Genomic DNA, 20,992 nt, shown 5'->3' with positions numbered 1-20,992 from the left:
AAGCACTGCCAGGAACAAATCAATGACAAACTGAAACCACTTAGTGTTAAATCACATTTATGTGAAGGTCCAGTCAACGCCAAGCTGACAGCATTGGTGATTTAAAGCACTTTACCGCATGCAGGGCCCCTCACTGTACCTTGAAATGCCATGAAAAAAAGGTTTCTAAACATCTCTACTGTTTAAAGTAGTCCGAAAACATCACCATTTCAGAGACAAAGGTTAAGTTTGGCTTCTGGAAGCTTGAAAACCAAACTGCAGAGCAGGCAAGTAAGGGAAAATTTGCGCATCCGTTCCTACCCCTTCTTTAAACAAGGCTACAAGAGCGAATTTGTTTGAATTTCGTTTGAGTTTTAATTCACAAATACCAAGACAGTCAAGTCTGGTCATCTGTATTTTGCCATTTATTTTGTGGAGCGTATCAGTGCATCCCAGAAGTTGCAAAATAAAGAAGTGTGTAAGATGATAGAAAATAATTCTTTTGACCTGTCGCTGCACCCTGGCACAGTACTTGCAGGAGAAAGAAAAAATTATTTTGCATCAAAGGCCTTTTCTGCAGCTCTTTGCAGGACTATTCTCTTTATAAGCAAGAGAATATATTCAGCGACAAATACATGTGATTAATTCCTTAGAGAAAACTACTTTAAAGGTTTTAATACAAAATTACATCCTTCCCATAAGATGGTATGTTGTGGTAAAAGCAAACCATTTTGGGTATAGGTTGGAAATCCTCCCCTGTTATTAACATAGTTCTTGGAATAATTTTTAGAAACACATTGATTTCATCCTAGTTATATGTCACAGAACAACCAGTAGAAATCAGCAGACAGCGGTGTCCTGAAATGAAGGAGAAAAAGCAAAAAGCTCGCATTGCACACGGAATTGAAAGTGCCATAAGAGCTCAGCCCCATTTTTTAAAGTGAGGTGTATGTGGACGTGAGAATTTAATTCTCGCTGAAGGAAGTGGCCTTTGGGAGCCCGAGTCATTCCTGGACGTGGGCTTGGGCTCTGGGCAGTGAATTAGATGGAAGCAGAGGTAAAGCTGCTCTCCTCTGAGCTGCTGCAGCCAGGCTAAGCCCCTTATGCAATCCTTCGTCACAGCCATCTCCCAGGCTTTGCTTTGATTTACAGCTCTCAGCTTCAGGATTTAAGGACATTCGCAGCATCAATTGCTGTGCTGGGAAACGAGTCCCGCCTGTAAAGCATAAATAATAAAGATCTGCTATGTTATTGAGCATGAAAACCCACCGAGAAAAACCTGGTTTTAACATTATAAAGGCAAAGCCATGGAAAGGGCTAGCAAGAATGAAAGCTAATCGATGGAAGCACAGCCCCTGCAGGCAGATCCCGGGGGACAGGGAACAAAAGAGCAAGAAAGGTCGGACCTGAGAGCTGTGGCACAGCCATGTGCGTCTGCAGGGTTTGACCTCTCTCCTTCCAACCTCAGGCTCTTCTCTAACCCGAGTTAAGATTACCAGAGTGATGGAAACGGGGTGAGACTCCAGTGCTTTCCCATGCACCCACAGCTCATGGTTAATCCAGACCCAACGATGCCGTGTCGCTGAGGAAAAAGGTTAACGTGGTGCGAAAGCATCCAAATTACGCTCTGCTGGTGTCCTGACAGTGTGGAAACAGGTGGGGAAGGGCTGGCTTGTTTTCTTTTGGGAGAGGGGAAAAAATAATCAATGATTATCTACCTTTAGTTTGTAAACTACAACCACCTGGACATTCATACCTGTGCACTCGCACACAGTCAGCCCCCACCTCCCAGCTCCTCTGCAGGAGGTGAAAAGCTTTGGGTTGATTTCCTGGAGAAAAGGTTCAAAACTCAGAATTGCTGAGGCACGAGGCAGAGGAGCTGAGGCCAATTAACTGTATAAACACTTTATAACGGCAAAGGGATTTGCACACCCATGTGCTGCTGTGCATGAGAAGACCTTGACAAAAAGATGTTATCAGTGTGCTCTGCTTAGTCTGAATTACATGAAACTACCATTACATCGAAAGGGGGCACATTTACCAGGGCATGTTTTCTTTTAATGAACAGTTCAGCTATTGGGACAATTCCCCTGAAAGGCAGCAGCAGATTGGCTCTTCTTTCAGAAGAAAATGCCAAATATGCGTGCGTGTGTGGGAAGGAGGGGGGGAATAGTTTTATTGAACTGAATCATTTTCTTACTGACATTACTTCCACTTGTGCCGTTTCCTGTGACTTTGAGAAGGGTTCAAAACCACAATGAAGAAACCAATCTCTTTTCTGTGCAGATGGCAAAATTGTGTGTGTCTCCTCATTTTGGGGTAAACACCAGGTTGTTTACACTGGCTCATTCACATCTGATAGAAATAAGGTTGTAGGGGTTGTTCAGCCTGGAGAAGAGAAGGCTCCGGGGAGACCTCAGAGTCCCTTCCAGTGCCTAAAGGGGCTCCAGGAGAGCTGGGGAGGGACTCTGGATCAGGGAGGGGAGCCATGGGATGAGGGGGAATGGCTTCAAACTGAAAGAGGGGAGATTTAGATTAGCTAGAAGGAAGAAATTGTTGCCTGGAGGGCGGTGAGCCCCTGGCGCAGGGTGCCCCAAGAAGCTGTGGCTGCCCCATCCCTGGAGGTGTTCAAGGCCGGGTTGGATGGGGCTGGGAGCGACCTGGGCTGGGGGGAGGTGTCCCTGCCCAGGGCAGGGGGGTTAGACTAGGTGGTGTTCAAGGTCCCTTCCAACCCAAACCATTCTGTGATTCTATGATCCACATACACCAGTAGGTCAGCCCACCCACACACCCCCTCTCGCCTTCTCCCTGACCGGGCTCCGGGCACGCCGCTGCGGCCTAGGCCGGGCCATCCCCGCCGAGGCTCGGCAGCCTCTGAGGGCCTGAACCGCCTCCCGCCGCCCACCGGCCGCAAACCCCCTCAGCACTGGGGGAGCTCAGAGCTCGGCGCCGCCATCCCCCAGCCCCCTCAGCCCGGGAGGCGGGCGCGGCGAAGCACCACCCCTAGGTGGGCCCGGCCCGGCGCATGCTCCGCGGGCGGTCGCCCCTGCCGCCGCCGTGCCGGGACCGCCGCCCTGCCGCTGCCGCCGAGCGCCCGCGGGCTTAGCTCTCACACGCCATCGAGCCGGGCCGGGCCGGGCCGGGCCGAGCCGCCCTCCCGTCAGCCCCGCGGGGCTGCGGCTGAGCGGCACGGCCGCCCCCCGCTCGCCTCACGCGCGCCCCGCCGCCACGGAAACGGTGAGTGGGGCCGGAGCGGGTTCCCGCGCCCCCCAGGCGGGCTCCAGGCCGAGGGGAGCCGGGGAGGGTGGTGCGGGCGGCGGGCGCTTCTCTTCCCTTCCCTGAGGGAGTCTCCTGAGATGGCCGACGGCGCGGGGTTTCCCCCGGCGGCGGCGCCGGCCCCTTCCCGGGTGGGTGAGCGAGGCGGCCGGGCCCGGGGCCGGCGGCGGGGCTGGGGTGTGCGGTGCCGCTGGGCTCCCCCTCAGCGGAGAGGGGCGGGAGCGGGGGACGAGGCTGGCGGGCTGGGAAAGGGGTTTATGGAGCCACGTTTGGGCGAAGGGCGAGTCCTGCGCGGCCGCGGCGGGGGAGGCCGCGTTTTGGCGATAGGAGGAACCGGAATGAAATGACCTGGGTTCTGCCGGCGGGTGGAAATGGGTGAAATTGAAAAAAATACCCAGGTGCTTATGAACGAGCACGGACCCCCCACACCCCTGGGAGCGTGTAGGAGTCCTCGGCCTTCTTTGCAAGTGGAGATACTGCTGCCGTGCGCTTCGGTACTTGGAAAAATTGATGGGGTCCAGCTGTCAGCCTGGCATCTGTTCCTGTCTTAGGGATAGGGACGCTTTTTGTCTGTCTTTCAGCCCTCCTCTGGAGGTGCTCTGTCCCCTGAGGGGGGTGACAGCCGTCCTGCAGGCAGGTCACCCCTCGGTTGGATCTCCTGCACCTGAAGGAGAAGCAGGGAGGCAGAGCGGGTAACTGGGCATTGGCAAGTTGCGCCTTTCCTCCACCTTCTCCAGACACCTAAAAATGTAATTCTGCTGTATGGTGTGTGTGTGTGTGTGTGGGTGGAGAAACAATTGCTGTGTTGTTTGGATAGTCCTGTTGGGACTTTCAAAATACATATGGAAAGCTCGTATAGGAGGAGAACCAGGACACAAAAGCCTGAAGCGTGTCAGCCCCGCTGTTAACCGTGTAGGCTGGTGGCAGGAAGGCAACATGGCAGTCGCTCGGCGTGGCAGGAGAGGTTGGACCCGGCGCTGGTTGCACAGGCGTCGAGTCTGTGCTTGGAAGGAGGGTGAGGTGGTGCTGGGGGAAGCCTGTGGCTAAGGGGATGGATTAGGGACGGGGAGGGTGTATTTTCAGGCAGAGAGACCTGGAGAGCAGTGCAAGAAAGGTTTTCTTTTTTTTATTTGGTGGTCGGGTGTTTTGTGGGGAAATGGAAATAATTCAAAGTTGCGCCGGTGTTTAAACTTAACTTCAGTTAGCCCAATTTAACTCTTGCTTGGAGAAGCTTCTCTGCAATTGTTATTCTTGAGCAGAACGTTATGTGTGTTGGTACCATTTTATTCAGGGCTGCTGAAGCTCAGTATTAAGTTCAGTTTTGACCATATATGGGGAGTGGTAGGCATTTCCTCCTGGCACTTGTTTTTAAAACACACAGGAAGTTGCACCTTGGTCTGGGTTTGCGCTAGGTGACACCGAGACAGGTGCTTTGAAATACAGAGCCGGTTAAGGACGTGCTGCTGGCATCTGAGCAAACAACAGATCACATCAGGCGCTTGCTGTCGTTTGCGGCATTAAAAGTTAGTGATCGCAGACTGGTTTTACAAGCGTTTTTGTCGATACATTTTTAATGATTCAGTTCTCCTTAAATATCTGACTTGTCTAACTGTCTGGAAGCCAATTGCCCCAAAGCCCAGTGGAACAGAGAATATAGTATGCTCGTAGAGAGCAAAGCTACAAACGTTTGACCTTTGGGAAAGGTTAGGTGAAAAACTTGTAAGAAGCCAGGGCGAGTGGGTTTGAATTTGCACAAGAATATAAACACAGAACTGGAACAACTTTAACTTTGTGAGCTCCTGGAAGTCTCTGCAGTGCAAAACTCTTTCAGAATTCATTTTCGAAGTGGCCTGTTTTGAGAGGTAGATTCTGTAAATCTCGAACTGTTCAGAAATATGATGTTTCTGTATGTCCAAATCAACTTGTCTGTTCAATGAGTTATTTAAAAAACAAATGGGAAGCAAGATCTGGAGAGAATATCTAATACAAAAGGTTTGGAAAGCAAACGTGTATCAATTGCAAAGCAAAAAGCTGAAGTGTGCCTGAACAGACACTGAACAGACTCAGTGGGTGAAATCAACATACCCTTTAAACTCATTTTTCTCTCAGTCAAACAGACTCTGCAATTTAAACTTACTTTAATTCTTTTGCCTTGCCTCTTGTAGGGCTGAAACTAATCCAGGGTTCTTGTTTGGAAGAATAAGTGATACTAATTCAGTAAGTTTAGACAGACACTTATGTAGTAGTTCACAGTCTTCCAAGTAAAAGACTGAATTCACAGAAACCAGCTTCCCTTTTTTGCGTAGAGGGGAAAAATCTTTCTGTTTTCGTAGGCAGCATCCTGACAGTGATGCCTACTGTTGCGGGCGGGAAGATTTCACCTCTTTCCTAGCACATATCTCCCCATCCTCCTTCGATTTGGAGATGAAACACCCTTTTCACCTGCAGAACGGGCCCCAGGTATCTTGGCACCTCACTGCTGCCCGACTTGGTATGAGGAAGAGAGGTTCAAAATACAGCACAAACCCAAATGAAGAACCCTTGAATCTGTACACTGTTTGGCTGGAATTGTACAAGAAAGAGCCGCTCTGTGTTTACGTAAAGAGGAAGGTGTTTGAATTGTTTTGAGAGGTTAAAGCTTTTACACGTGAAAACAAACCCTTAAGACAGATTTGTATTTAGATGTGAAAAGGATCGTTATGAGGACCTGTGAACCAGAAAGCATGCCAAGAAGCCACGTTACGGAGGGAAGGCTAAGTTGGGTCTTGGTCCCTGATGTGTCTCATGTCCAACAGCAATTACAAATGACAAATGTTTTCTTCTGGTTGATAAACTGGTGATGTTCAAGTTGTTCTTTTTGTAGCATGTCCAACAGCTTGCAATTTCTTAAAGATCGGGCATTATTCCCGTAAACGCACTCAGAGTTGCTCTTGATCTCTAAAGCACTTAAAATGCAATTAGATTTCGGGTATTGGTAATGGCAAACACTTGCCAAATTGATAGAAAATGGCTTTTTCAGCTCAGCACATGATTCAGCTCATACTCAGAGTCTGCCTTTTGCAAAGAAAGCTTTTTCATGGACTGAAACTGCTCAGTTTTGCTGGTAGGGTGAGACAAATATGCTTGAACCTCATCGAGAAGGAAGGTGTATTCTCAAAAGAACGGCATTTTGGGGTGTTTGGCAGCTAAATTGTTACTTCCAGCTATTGCTATAGTTTCTATACAATACATGAAGCGACAGATTAGGGGGCATTATTCTGCTGGTCACTTGATGTATTTAGCAATGTTTTAGGTACCCCGTCCAGTATTTGTTTTCTCCATTCACCTGATCCTTCCAAAAAAACTAAAGCAATGCTAAAAAGTACTAGGTTACTGGAAAAAGAAATTGGTGATGGTTCTCTTGGGCAAATTGGTTGCAATTTCTCTTGATTCACATTGGAGGGGGGAAGTAAGGAAGTGTGATTTACTGGTTTTAATTTCCTGGCCCGTTGAGAACAGGTGGATTTTTTTAAGGAACAGGTCCTGACATTTTCTTCATGCTGAAGGGCTTATAAAACTTCAGAAAGTTTTACTGGCTAGAATAATTCTCTTTTTCCCCTGAACTGGTTATATAAATGTAACATAAGTTGCATAACTGAGCTCCAGGAAACTGGAAGAGCAGCTTCTACTTGGAAGAGTATAGTCTGTACCTCTTGTATTGCATATCATTACCTTTTGCTGTCCTCTGATACTGTATGAGTTGTTTGATAACAGTGACGTGAATATGCTTCTTTGTGTGTTCTGTGACTATGATTACACTTAAAAAAAGCTGGCCTATAAAAAAAAACTGTTAGAATTTTATTATTTTTTTTTTTACTGCAGGATGTGAAAGGTAAAGTAGGAAATAAAGGAAAAGATCTGGAATTCGATGGGAAAGCAGAGGATGTGTATACATCATCCAATGATGTATAGGCCAATGGCATCCTGGGCTGTATTAGAAGGGGGGGGGGAGTAGCAGATCGAGAGAGGTCCTCCTTCCCCTCTGCCCTGGTGAGACCGCATCTGGAATATTGTGTCCAGTTCTGGGCCCCTCAGTTCAAGAAGGACAGAGAGCTGCTGGAGAGAGTCCAGCGTAGGGCAACTAAGATGATTAAGGGAGTGGAGCATCTCCCTTATGAGGAAAGACTGAGGGAGCTGGGTCTCTTTAGTTTGGAGAAGAGGAGACTGAGGGGTGATCTTATTAGCGTTTATAAATATATAAAGGGGGAATGTCATGAGGATGGAGCCAGGCTCTTCTCAGTAGCAACCAATGATAGGACAAAGGGTAATGGATTCAAGCTGGAACACAAGAGGTTCCACTTAAATTTGAGAAGAAACTTCTTCTCAGTGAGGGTGACAGAGCACTGGAACAGGCTGCCCAGGGAGGTTGTGGAGTCTCCTTCTCTGGAGACATTCCAAACTCGCCTGGATGCCTTCCTATGCAACCTCATCTAGGTGTTCCTGCTCCGACAGGGGGATTGGACTAGATGATCTTTTGAGGTCCCTTCCAATCCCTAGCATACTGTGATACTGTGTGATCATCCTGAACGAAGGAGTGAGGTAGTGGTGAAAAATCAAATTGGAGTTTTTGTATGAGGAAGAACGTACCTGCAGAGTTAAGATTCTGAAGAAGTGTAGTTATAGAATCACAGGATAGTTTGGGTTGGAAGGTACCTTTAAAGGCCATCTTAGTCCAACCTCCGACCCCTGTGCCATGAGCAGGGACATCTTCAACTAGATCAGGTTGCTCAGAGCCCGGTCCAACCTGACCTGGAATGTTTCCAGGGATGGGACATCTACCACCGCCCTAGGCAGTCTGGGCCAGTGTCTCACCACCCTCATTGTAGAACATTTCTTCCTTACATCTAGTCTAAATCTACCCTCCTTTAGTTTAAAACCATTACCCCCTGTCCTACCGCAACGAGCCCTACTAAAATGTCTGTCTCCATCTTTCTTATAAGCCCCCTTTGAGTATTGAAAGCCACAATAAGGTCTCCCTGGAGCCTTCTCTTCTCCAGGCTGAACAACCAACCACAACTCTCTTAGTCTTTCTTCATAGGAGAGGTCTTCCATCCCTCTGATCATTTTTGTGGCCCTCCTCTGGACCCGCTCTAACCGAAGAACAGGAAAATCGTTTGTATTAGACTGAGTGGCTTGGTGTTGCTATTGATTCTGCTTTGTCAGCAGTTCTGATAGTAAACAAACCGTCTTCCAGAAATACCACGTCACTGTTCTGCTGTAGCTATGGAGCTCCCAAAGTAGCAGAAAGGGCTTGCTAGTAAAGAACGAGCTTTTACAAGGCGACTGGCTTCAAGAAACTCATCCGCCACAAATGCACACATCTGGTAGCTTTGCTCTGTGAAGTATTTTGGACTTCTATACGTAGCAGACCAGCTTCAAAGGAAAAGGAGGGTCAGCTAATAAATTGGGTGATTTCAGTATTTAATGCTATGTTCTCTGACTTCTGAAGCATGTAGGATTTACCATGAGTCAAGACTTCACTTGCTTGTGTGTGTACCGGAGGAGGGGACAGGAAGGTTCACAAAGATAAGGAGTCACTCTGCAGGTGGATAAGCATATAATGCAGCATTCGATGGATTTAGAAGCCTTGGAGTGTTTTAATTTCAGCTTTGCTACTGCCCTGTGCCTGAATTTGATTAAACAACCTGTCTATTTTTTTCAATGTGTGTCTCCCACGCTCTCTCCTGGAAGTGCTGCATTCCCTCCCCAGTCCCCAAAGACTTAATTCCCTTTGAACACACAGTCTAAGTGACAGCTGCTATTCATACTTCCAGGAGAAAACTCTTAAAGGAAAAATTGCACATTCCTCAGACTGTGGTACAAAGTCTCCCTTGTTTGCAGAGTGGATCTGAGAGGGGCCCTGGCTGTCGAGGCACCTGGATGTGCAAGTTTTTAGCAGTTTTGGACATCAAATGCTGTTTAAACTGTTCCTCAAGTATTTTATTCCCTGTCATTTCCAGCTTTTGGAGGACTGAGCAGAGTCTGGATGTCCCATCAGATGCCCCAGTTGGGATTTAGCGGGGCATTGAAATATTTAATTTTATTAGCTCATCTAATTATCTTAATAATTACCCTTCAAGCTGGGGCATATTCTGTCAAAATAACTTTGTTGGTCTTCCACTTCAGATCTTTTAAACTACGTAATTTTACTGGCTGGAGGTTGAGATTGAGGTAACATTGCCTCATGCTATTTTGAACAGGAAAAAATTCTTGTTCAACCTTGGAGGTTGTACCCAGGTCTGTTGTGAGAGCTACCGTGCCGAGGGCTGCGCTCAGACAGCAATTCTGGAAAAAAATCCTTACACTTTTCACGTCAGGAGGAAGGACAAGTCTAAGCCGTCTGCTTTTTTAGATCAAGGAAAATGAGGAAGACCGTTCTAGATCTGGGACTTGGACAGGGCAGCATGGGAGGAGAGGGAACACTTGCAAGGAATTTGTTTGTGTGTGGACTCAGTTTTTCAGGAAATTGATTTGGTGGAACTAACTTTTATGCTCATTTTGAGACACTAGCAGCACAAAGAGATACATTAAACAAAACAAACCTTAAAAGCCTTGGCACTTGTACAGTCTAAATAACTTCCTGTTGCTTGCCATCCATAAATACCTGTCTCTGCACTCCTGGATTTTATCACAGCATTATTTTTTTTTTTTTTAATAAAGCTTTATTAGTTTGCAGGGCATTAGACATTTAAGGGGAAAAAAAAGTATAAAAGATACCAACTAGCTTAAATGGTCCATTAGGCTCAGTCTTTTATATTTAAATCTGCTATTTTGCATGGGTTGTCTTTTTTTGTCCCTAAGATGTCAAGCTCTTGCATCTTAACTCAAGCTGGTGGCCTCCTGCATGGAAAGAAAATGTGGCCACCCTCAGTTCTGAGGTTTTTGATCAAGAACAACTATAAGCTGGCATTTGCAGTTCACTTTATATGGTTTTCTTGTACAGTCAGTGTCTTTCGTCTTTACTGAAGATGCATAAGAAATAACCTTTCACTTCCTGAACACTTCTGTATTTCACTTTTCCTCAAAGTATGGCAAAACAGATGCTAATAATTTTGAAATTGCCAGAGCCCATCTATTTAGAGAGTTTAAAAGTTCAAAAGAAACCAAGCAGTTATGTGAGCGAGCCTGACCTGTATGTATCAGCCTCTGCTGTCACCCTTTAAAGCTCTGTAACCTGTGCTGCAGCACTCTGTTCTACAGGAGTTACCATCTCTAAAAGCAAAAAATTACAAATTCACTCTTTTCCTTTTTGCTTTCTCCTGCGATTGATTTGTGTTGCATTTGAATTAAACAGTATTTTTTTCCTTGTTTGAATCTTCTACCCTTCTTTCTTGTTCTTTCTCTTCCTTCAGCTTAAGTCTTAAGAAAAAGAAAGGTGCATTTGACCTCATTATTGAAGTAACAGCAGCAATTCCAAAACAGTTTCTAATGATAAAGTGTATTTGAGTGGTCTGTAGGCCATAATGGACACCACATTCTTCTGAAATGGTGTTAAAACCTTGTGACTTTTCTAACTGTTTTTCTATTAGAAGCATCAGTGCCTGGCTTAGGCAGAGAATGGCTTAAATGTATTTTATTTGACTTTTATGTAATGATTTTTAGAAAGCCTTCTAATAACTCTGTCCGCTAAAGACAGGGAATAGTCAAGAGTTCATCCAGATTCTGGAAGGTACTGGTATAGTCAGAGGAAAGGAGCCTGTCCGAGCCCCGTTTTTTTTGAAGGGTGGTAACCGTTCATTGCCAAGAGAACTTCTACTTGTGTTCCTGCTGCTGTATCATTGCCCTCATGAAGGGAACATAGAGGTTGTGTTTATTGATGATCCAGAACAAGCCCCCATAGCCTGACAAACGTGTTGTACGTAGATGCAAGTCGCTAGCATGAGCATTGCCAACTGGGATTCTCACCTGGAAGCCTTTGTCTTACCCCCAGCATCACCTGGAAAAAAAAATAAAATCAGCTTATGTTGTTTTATACCAGCACTTATTTTAGCAGAATTTCATGGATATGAAACTCCTTTCTTGTAAGTGGGGAATTGATTAATACAAGAGAGCATGGGTTTGATTTCCCTGTCAAAGCCACGGGTGGTAAGTGAAAGGACACATAAGGATAGTTGACTTAAGGAGCTTCATTTTTACAAAAGAAGAACAGCTATCTTCTGCCAAGTTAAAAAAAAAAAAAAAAAGAGAGAGAATAAGTCCTGCGGGTTTTACAGTCCTTTCGGCTTCCTGTGCATGTGACTTACAACACAGCCAAGTTACATCTATATAAGCAAGATACATCAGCGAACAGAGGGCTCACTTTGCTGAAAAAAGGCACCTTTTAAATCCTGAATACTCAGTATATGCCAGCACAACCTTAAAGCAGTAAAACCTAAGATGCCGGTCATGTTTGCTTGGCTGCATACAGATAAACTGTTTGCTCTTTATGGGTATTGACTGAAAGTTTACCTTGCAATAAAAGTATGTGGTATCTCCAGGTTTAATCACACTGTGTTCTTACAAGTTAGCTGTTGAATTGAATTAAGCGAAAAACGAGCCTGCATTTTTCTTAGCTTATGGTGTGCATGTGGAGGGAGGAGGTAAGCAGTGCTGCTGGGGTATTGACAAGGTCGTGGTTTCACGTTGCAGATCCCAGCAGCACTGTCTTAAGGCACTTCTGTTGTGGCATGTCACCCCTTTGGTTGAGCAACTAGTGTGCTCTGATGGATACCTGTTCCGGCTCAGAAGACTTCTCACCAGCTCCCTCCCCTGCTCTCCGCAGGATGAATGTGCGGACTTGGACACTGTGTTGTGAAAATCCTGCCTAAGAAACAGCAATTGGCTTTTGAGTGGAAGCAGTTTCAATTTCTTCATACAGCCCAGCGTACACAGAATAGTTGTCCCCAGACCTGACTTGCACCACAGCGTATAGCTATTGACGTTCCTTGTGCGTCATGTAGCATGCGGAGAAGCGTTTATGTAGAACCACCCTCTCGCTCTGTGTACTTGGAGAATTAATTTTACGTGGCAAGGGCAGGACCTGTCAACCTATAAATATAGATTTACAGGACTGCCTCTTCAGGGAGAGAAGTCTGCATCACGCACTACCTTCACGTCTGCTGTGCTGGCACAGCCTCATTGCGTGCCTTGAGGTTGTTTCATGCTTTCTCTGATGAGCAAATTCCTTAGGACTTCTTCAATCCATTATACCGTTGTTACTTAACTACTTGATAAAGTTTAATTAGTAGTTAATGTAAACTGCTGTTTATTTGCATACATATATGCTGCTAACTCCCATTTGTCTTTAGAGTTCCACGCAAGTTCAGTTTTGCACAGACAAATCAGTGCATATCAGTAAAGCTGAGTAATTACATAAAGAACTTGGTTTGTCCCAAACTTGGTGGTGAATTCAACCTTTAAAACACAGCTGAGAGGCAAACCGCTGTCTCTTCCTGATCATTTTGCTGAAGCTGGCAAAGGCTTTTGTTAGAACTGCAACTTCTTTGCATGGCTCCGGCTGGAAATAAGATTTACCAACATTTCAGCTCACGTTTTTGGAGCAATTCAATCAGCGCTAGTTCTGCATTCAAGGCCAAGACAGCTTGTGTGTATGTGCATGACCACTTGAGAGGTACCATCCCTGAGGTGTTGGAAGGTGCTGCCACCTTCCCCGTGGCAGAACCACGTACACTTCCTTTTATTGCCAGCAAAGACTGGTAACCACCGGTAAAATAGTAATGTCTTCACTGGGCTCTGCTGCCTGTGCAACGCATGTACGTCTGCTTACAGCCAAAGTAACTTGAAAAAATGTTTTAGGGTGTGACCTAATGACTGAATTATGCTTTAAAAGAAAATCCTCTCGGATACACTTCAGAGGTTTTTAAAAGCAGTGGAGATCAGCAGCTTTCCCAGACCATTTCAAGGTGTTTGATTTTTCAAAACCCATTGTTACTCAGGTTCAGAGACAGGAAAGTTAAGAGTAGTTTAATTAGCTGGCAAGACTGACCTAATGATCCTAGTTTTGTAAACAAATCGTAGAATCACAGAATGGTTTAGGTTGGAAAGGACCTTAAAGATCATCCAGTTCCAAGCCCACTGCCCTGGGCAGGGACACCTCCCACTAGACCATGTTGCTCCAAGCCCCATCCAACCTGGCCTTGAACACCTCCATTCACAACTATTCTACTGGTTTTAGTGGGGCATCTCACGGTGTGTACTCACAGAGGGGGCACAGCCTACAAACACTGCCAGATAATTTGCTGAGTCCCACCTAAAGGCTTAAGAAGAAGCTTAATATGTTATATCTCTGTGTTAATAGAGATTAATTTTTCAGGACTTACTTTAGAATCAGACTCTTCTTAAGGGTAGGTAATGTGGCATAGCTCTGTAGAGCAGCAAGCAGTCTATTCCATGAACATCCCATTATAAAATGGGGTCATTCCCCTTCCCCCATCTGTCTCGGCCTCATCCATATTTAGGGATGAGCTATAAAATGTCTTTTAAAGGGGTAGGAGGAGAAGGTACCTTATTGGGAGTTTGACTTGAGAAGTCAAGTAATGCGGAGAAGCCCAGTGCCATGGATGTAGTAAGTAAGCAGTCTGCAATAAACTGATGATGTGGGAATGCTGGCATAGAGTTCTGTCCTGCTTTTGCGTACGGAGTCCCACATCAAGTTTTCTTAGTTTACAGCTGAGGCATATCTTCCTGATTTGATTTGCAGTCAATCCTGTTCATTTCCAGAAGCTGTGACCTTAAAAAAAACTAACTGGTGGGTTTTTTTTTGTGTGTGAGCATGAGTAATCCAAGGGGGAGGGTGGGGAGGAGGGGCTCAGTCCAATTAATTTTGCAATAATCCTGTGTTCTTTTCTGTTTCATATTATGATTTTACAGCTGTGGTCTTGTTCTAAGTCAAAGGCACTGCATTTAGGAAGAGAAAAATTGTAGTTTGATCCTGATTTGTTTTCTATAAGGCAAAATGTCATCTTGCGCTTAAGAAAACAAATGGCACTTTTAGTTTGTACGCTAAAGAGTTCTTTCATGATGAAGAGGCTGGAGCATCTTTCATGTAAGGCTTTAGTACTGTGAGGGTGGTCAGACACTGGACCAGGCTGCCCAGAGGTGTTGTGGAGTCTCTGTCTGGGGAAAGATTAATGGCCCAACTGGGGAGGTCCTGGGCAGGCTGCTCCCGCTGCCCCTGCCTGAGCAGGGCTTGGAGCAGACCGTCTCAAGGGGTCCCTTCCCACCTCAGCCGCTCTGTGACACGGGAGTTGTGGTTTCATGAAATTAACAGCTCAACATGTTCATTTTTCATTTAATTCTGTAGTTGGATTTATTGCCAGATTAAATTTGTGTGTTTTGGTCCTCTAAAAAAATAAATAAATGATAAAAACTGGTAAGGGGTGGCTTGTTGTTGGAATATCTGGTATGCTTATGCTGTTTCCATTGCCGCATCTGTTTGTTCTCTTGTTACAGTAAACAGAAAAGAATCTACAATATTTAAAAATGGTGGTTTTGGCTTCTGTAATTCTCAATTAAGCTTTCATCATTCCTAGCTAACATGGCAGGGTGGGACATAGAGTTTTTGTCAAAAGTATTTTTCAGGAGTCTGTGTTAAGTATGTGATGATAACTAGCAGAAAACAGTTTAAAGCAGCCTAAATGAAGTCCTTTGCCCTGATTTCAGTGACTTCTGGTCACAATCCATTAGTGCTCTGAATTTCTTGAGACAAAAAAAAAAAGGGGTATGGTATTTCTGGTGTGTTTAACACTTAACAAATCAGGTCTTCTGTTCTCATCAAAGAAGAAAAAATACAGAGCAGTTTTTCTGAATCTCTCTCGAATCTCTAAGTGTACTTTTGCTTCCTTGCTGTGATTGATAAGGAGATAATGGCATGCGGATTTCTCTTTCTTTGCAGACATTAGGAATTGAATTCTACTTGAGGTGATTTTGCGGAAAAGGCTTGTGGCCTTTTTTGCTTAAATTCAGGTGAATTTCCTCTTGAGAGTGTTTTCTGCATGTCTTGTTCCTCTAGACTTTCAGATTTTCAAATGAGATTAAGAGATTAATATTACGCAGTATTTCTAAAAAAATAGTTTGTAGAGATCACTTGTAACTAATTTCTGTGAGTTTTCCGTCAAGTCTGTGGTTAACCTTTCAATACAGAGAGATCTGCTTAATGTAACTAATATTTGTTTCATGTTTACTAAAATACTCTTTCAGTGTGTTAGGTTACAAATCAATAGTTTTTTGACTGGTCTTTAAATTCTGAAACTAGACAAGCATTATGATTTCTTTTTATGCATTTTAAGGTTGAGTCAGTTTTTCATGGGATAACAGCCTTCTGGCAATTCCAGTGACTTAGGGCAGTGGTTTGGAGTGAAGCTCCTCGTCTCCCTAAAATCTGCGGGGCTTCTGTAAATGATGAGGAATGCCTGATGTGGTAATCCGAATTTTTGTAGGGGCTGAACAGTTCAAGACTGGGGATATTTGTATGTTGGGATAAACCCACAGCACAGTGAAATCTGAGGGAAGTTTTGTTGTTAAGATTCCTGCATGTTAACTTGCAACTAAGCTTCGAAGTTGCTTTTAAGGACAGAAAAAAGGAAGTACTTTCATGGTTGAGAGTATTTAGAACTAAGACTTAAGTAGCCATCTTAGACTGCTGCGCTAACAGACGGTGCACCTTCTGGGTTTACTTTTCATTATTTTCTACAGAAGTGCATGTGCTTTGACGGACAGTTTTGCTCCCCAAGGATTTTTTTTTTTTTTTCCTCTTTAGTATTACTTGCAGGAAGTATTGCCCACTACGGTTAAATATTTATTGCCCAGAATAGCAGCACTGTGGTATTTGCAAATTGCGTGGCTGCAGACCAGGAACTGAGCACGAAATGCTCAGCTGCTTTTTAAAAGTTCCTTTTCTCCACAGTTCCTAGTATAGAAATCCAGGCTTTGGAATTGTAATTGTAAAACATCCCATTTCATCCCAGTGTATAAAAACAGGGGAGAGTTGTGATTTAAAGTTCCTTGGACTTGCTTCTCTCCTTCTCTTTTTTTTTTTTTTTTTTTTTTTGTTTTGTTTTGTTTTGTTCCTCCTCTGTCTTTCCTAATTTCCCGGCGGTGGGGCTTCATGGGAGGACTTCTCTGGTAGCCATTCCTTGTCAGCTGTACTCACTCCTTCATTCTTTTGGGGTTTCTCATTTGTAGAATTATGAAAAGGAGTACACGGTGTGTGAAGCTATTCTCTCTGTTTAGTTGAACTTAGAACCGAATCTTTGTGGCAAATAATTGATTTTATGTTTATCCCCCCCAAATTCAGACGATTTGGTGTCTCATGGTCTCTTCGACACAAAATATATTGTTAGTTCTGGTATCAAATTCAAAAGGGGAAATATGAAACCCCAAGTCTAGAGCACAGTTCCTGTTTTTCTGACTTGACAGTTTGAGCTCAGACTTTATTACTGCTGGATTTTGTTAGTTTTAGAAGCAGGCAAATGTTTGATAATTAAGCAAATGGGTCAGTCTGGGCATAACGTTTATCTACCTTGTCTTTCTTCTGAGTTATGCTGATAACATCCCCCATACTAGTCATGTTATGCTTTTCCTGGCAAAGAGGGCTAATTTTTAAAGCTGGTTCAATGTATTAGAGAGAGAAAGTTACTGTGAATAATTCATGCATAAGGTACCTAACAAAGTAGTGCAAATGTAGGACTCAACAACTTGAGACTTCCCTAAAATATCAAGTGTTTTTCTTAAGGGTTTCAAGTTAGAGATTCTTCTGCTTTTTCTTTACCCTTGGTGTCCAAAAAAGACAACCCCAAAAGAAACTTAGCAGTTTTTATTTTCCCAGTGACAAGTGAAGATATAATAAAAACTTGACATAACGTGTGGTGGATATATATGCAGATAACAATATGATGTTGCTTTGCTATGACCGGACTCTCTCTCCTCTTCCCTTTGTCATTTTCTTTATGATCTCTTTTAAGACATGAGTGTCAAAATTAAGTTATTTGGGTAGGGGGATACTATTGCAAATCTGGCAAAGATGTTGGTATACATGATGTTTAAGCACATAAATAGTTCTGGAGGAGTACTTACATGTATAAAATCCCAGGATCACATATTGCCACCTATAGTGTATATGTAGTATTAAACAGATTGTAATTGGTACCCGGTTAGCTTGATTAGTCTTGATTTAAATTGTACATTGTGAAGGTTTTGTAATGGCTTTTCCGTTCTCTGATGTTTTGATCGTAAACGTACAGTTGAAGTATAAAAGTTACGAACTTAACTATGTGGAAATTCCCTATATGCGATGACTGGTTCCTGTAAACTCCAGTAAATAAGACTATGAATTGCTTTAGAAGGGTTTTTCTCTGATTTTTTGGGTGGTTTGAACGAAGAACAGCAGAGGTACTGCATTCAGAAAGCCTGTCTACACGACGTGGATTTCTAGGAGGATGATCTTGTTGGAGGGTGACTCGGTAACTCGGTGCAGCTGCAGCTAGGAGGGAGAGAGGGTAAGGAAGTGTTTTCTGAAGAGAGATGCTTGGTAATTGCCTGTCAGACTTTTTGAGAGTGATTTAAGCATGACAACTCCTTAATTTCTAGACTTTTTAAATGTTGGCCTTTGCTCCTTTGTGGTGTAATCTTGTGAATCACTTACTTAGAAATGATCGCTGAAGGTTGAAAGAACGTGCAGAAAATTCTCATGAAACTTTAGTGGTGAGTATTGACACACATGACCCATCCGTCCCGGAGGTCTCAAGATTAGCAGTGGTGTTGTCCAGTATGGAAAGTAAGAGATGTTACAGCCAGCACTGGGAAAGTAGATACGGCAGGAGGTACTTGAGGTGAGTCATACACGTTTGAGTCAGTGCTGAAAGCGATTGAACAAGAGTGTCCTTGCTTAGCTATTTTTAATATTTGCTTACTCACGTTTACTGTACTAAGCTCTTTACAGGAAAGGTAGTTAAAAGCTTTCCTTTTAGTAAGGTCTTAAAGCCACTTTTCGTGGCAACAACTTTATTGATTTGGAGTGATGTCTTCAGTCTTGCCTTCTCCGAGATTTTAGGTCTTAGCATAATTCTTGTTCTGCTTGATGCTTCCAAAAGTACTGCAGTCCAGCGTTCACAGCATTGCATCTGGACCCACACGGATAAATTGCCATCAAGGCTGGACCTTACAGCCAGATCAACAGTGGCACAGCTGAAGTGGTGAGGAGGGGTGGTGATGAGGAGCTTGGTAGTACCTACTGGTGCTTTTCTGCCTTACCAGGTGGAAGTCTGTTTCATATGGGACATGATTTAATATGTTAAAAAAGTATTACTCGGTTTTAGCCACAATGGAATACATGTCACAGCTTTTCTGTTGTAAAACCCCACTTGCAGTTTACATAATCTGTAGGGTGCTGCCTTTCCCAGGGCAGAAGCATGTTCAGCTTGTGGAGCTCTGATGACCAGTAAGGTGCAGCCCTGACTCCCTTCCTTACAGGTATATTCTCTTCACAGATGTTGACAGCTGTATTTGCAGGAGGAGGAAGTTTAGGAGGTTGCTTGGGGTGCGCATATGTGTCATGGAGTTCAGCGGTGGCTTCCTGTTTACTGCTGCTGAGTGAGGATTTGAGCTTGGGCCAGCGAAGGTGCGTGAGTGTGGCTGGTGGATTCGCTCTCGCATAGGTCTGCCCCTGCCTCGCCCCCACCCTCCCCATCACTTGGGAAGGTGTTGCAGAAATGACTGTAGCCATGGGTTGGGGTGTTTGCTGCAGAGCAGCAGTGGAATCAATACGCCGGGCTGGAAATCGCTTTCTTTTCTTGCTGCTGACAAAATTTCCCGGTGCACAGCCAAGTTCCTCGAGCTTTGTGTTGACACTGGAGCTGGGGAGGGAGGCTGGGGTCACGACTCTTCAGGCCAGAGGCTCTTTGGTTGAGTGTGGATAAACTAGACCTGTTTGAGTTGTTGAAGCCGAGATTTTTGTTATCAGCCCTCTAGGAAGAAAAGCTGACCTGTGGCATGTACAGCTGATGTCTTGGAACTCATCAGTGGGAGGGAGTAAAGCAAAACCCAATGATTTGTTGGCATTGAGTCACAACAGTGTAATGGTCCTACACCCAAAGCTGCTGTTGTGAGAGGCATCAGAAGAGAGGGAAGGAGAGCTCCAGCTAAGCAACATCTGCTGCTATGTGCTCCTGCAGAACTGAAATAAAATTATACCTGGACTGAAAAGTGAATTGGTCGTAAACTTTTATGAAACTGCTCTTGGCCAAAGCTGGAAATTGAGAAACAGTGAGCTACTGTAAATTTTATGATGTAAAGACACTATTGGGAATGCAGATAGATTCCTGAAAATGTAAAAGTTTATATTCCTCTCATAATTTTTGACTTTGGACAGACCTTATAGTTGTGCTTTGAAGAGTACCACTCAGTATTCTGAAATACGGAGTATATGTTACTCAGACTTCTTCAGCTTTCGTACATTGTGTAAGACTCACAGGAGGACGGTTTTCTTGTTAAAGGGAAGACCACCAAGTTACGAGGCAGCAACTGCAGAAATAGGACAAGGAAATGTTTTCTAACAAGAGAAACGTGAGATGAGTCAGCCCTATCAGAATTTTGTAGAAGAGTTGAACTGGATTGGTAAACTGGAAGAGGTGTAGGACTTTCTAGGCAGAAAAGTACTTAGACTGCCAGGTTGAAATTGTTTTATGGGGTGAGATCCTGTGCTTTGCCACACCTCTGTGTCAAATGCTAAAGGTGGTAGCGTCTGGGTACGGATGAGTGTAAAGGCCAGCTTTAGTCATTCTTGGACCAAACCGTCAGCGATAGGATAATTGTGCAGTCTGCAGTACAGACTCTCAAATCTGTAACCCAGCAGGACTCCCTAAGAATAGAAAAACAAAGTCCCACTGCTCACCATTGTACACTAAAGCCACTGACATGTCTTGCCACCTTTGAACCACTGTTGGCACAAGTCTGAGGTAAACATGTAAAATTTACTCCTATTTAGCTGGTCGGTTAAAAATAGCATATGTATTTGTCCAAGAGATTGAATGAATTGAGTGTACATATTTAGTTTGCTTGACAGGGCGATACTGGGATATAGCTCATAGTTGACAAAATGCTCACACCAGCGATTCTCTTGGTTGTAACAAGTACACCACGTCAAGCCATGGCATTCACAATTACATTGGATAGTGGAAATTCAGTAAAGAACTTGCTGAAAATAATTGTTAGAACTTTGATTGAAAAAGAATCCATAATTACTGATAGGGTGTCTCGAAACACCATACCGCTTTGCTCAGATGATCAGTTCAGGTATGTGCAAGCTGGGGAAACGCTTACGTCTGTGCCAATAGGTGATGGTGGAGGAGTGGACTGGATTTACAGGTTCTTTCTCAGCCCCTTGTTCCTGCAGAACAAGCTGCTTCTGGCAAAGTCTGCCTGTGCTTAAACATTAAATTGTCAGTTACTTTAATTGTCTTGGGAGATAAAACTGATACTAGAAGAATATCAGGGTGTTCCTCTATTTCAAGCAGAAAACAGCTGTTAGACTTGGCAGCCCCTGGCCTTCATAGCATCACAGCTATCCCGTGTTCTGGAGTTCTGCAGGAGAATCGGGATGATGCCACGGAGGAAGTGTGCTGTCTTAGTATCCAGAGGGCATCTGAGATGTGACTGACACCATGTTTATATTGAAAGGAGCAGTTGATGACTCTGTGTGTGT

General features: G+C 44.2%; 1 protein-coding gene across 2 annotated transcripts in view; it reads left to right on the top strand.

Annotated features, from left to right (window-relative positions):
• The first annotated feature begins 3,117 nt into the window (after positions 1 to 3,117).
• The window catches only part of JAK1 (Janus kinase 1), a 63,938-nt gene continuing 46,063 nt past the window's right edge, over positions 3,118 to 20,992 (top strand). For both annotated transcript variants that reach the window (XM_082484304.1, XM_082484302.1), the window contains exon 1: positions 3,118 to 3,216. The gene's annotated coding sequence lies outside the window, so the exon portion shown is untranslated. The remainder of the gene's footprint in view (positions 3,217 to 20,992) is intronic.

This window comes from Vanellus vanellus, assembly GCF_965231255.1.
Source record: "Vanellus vanellus genome assembly, chromosome: 5".
NCBI classification, from domain to species: Eukaryota; Metazoa; Chordata; class Aves; order Charadriiformes; family Charadriidae; genus Vanellus; species Vanellus vanellus.
This window is presented reverse-complemented; position numbering and strand designations above follow the sequence as displayed.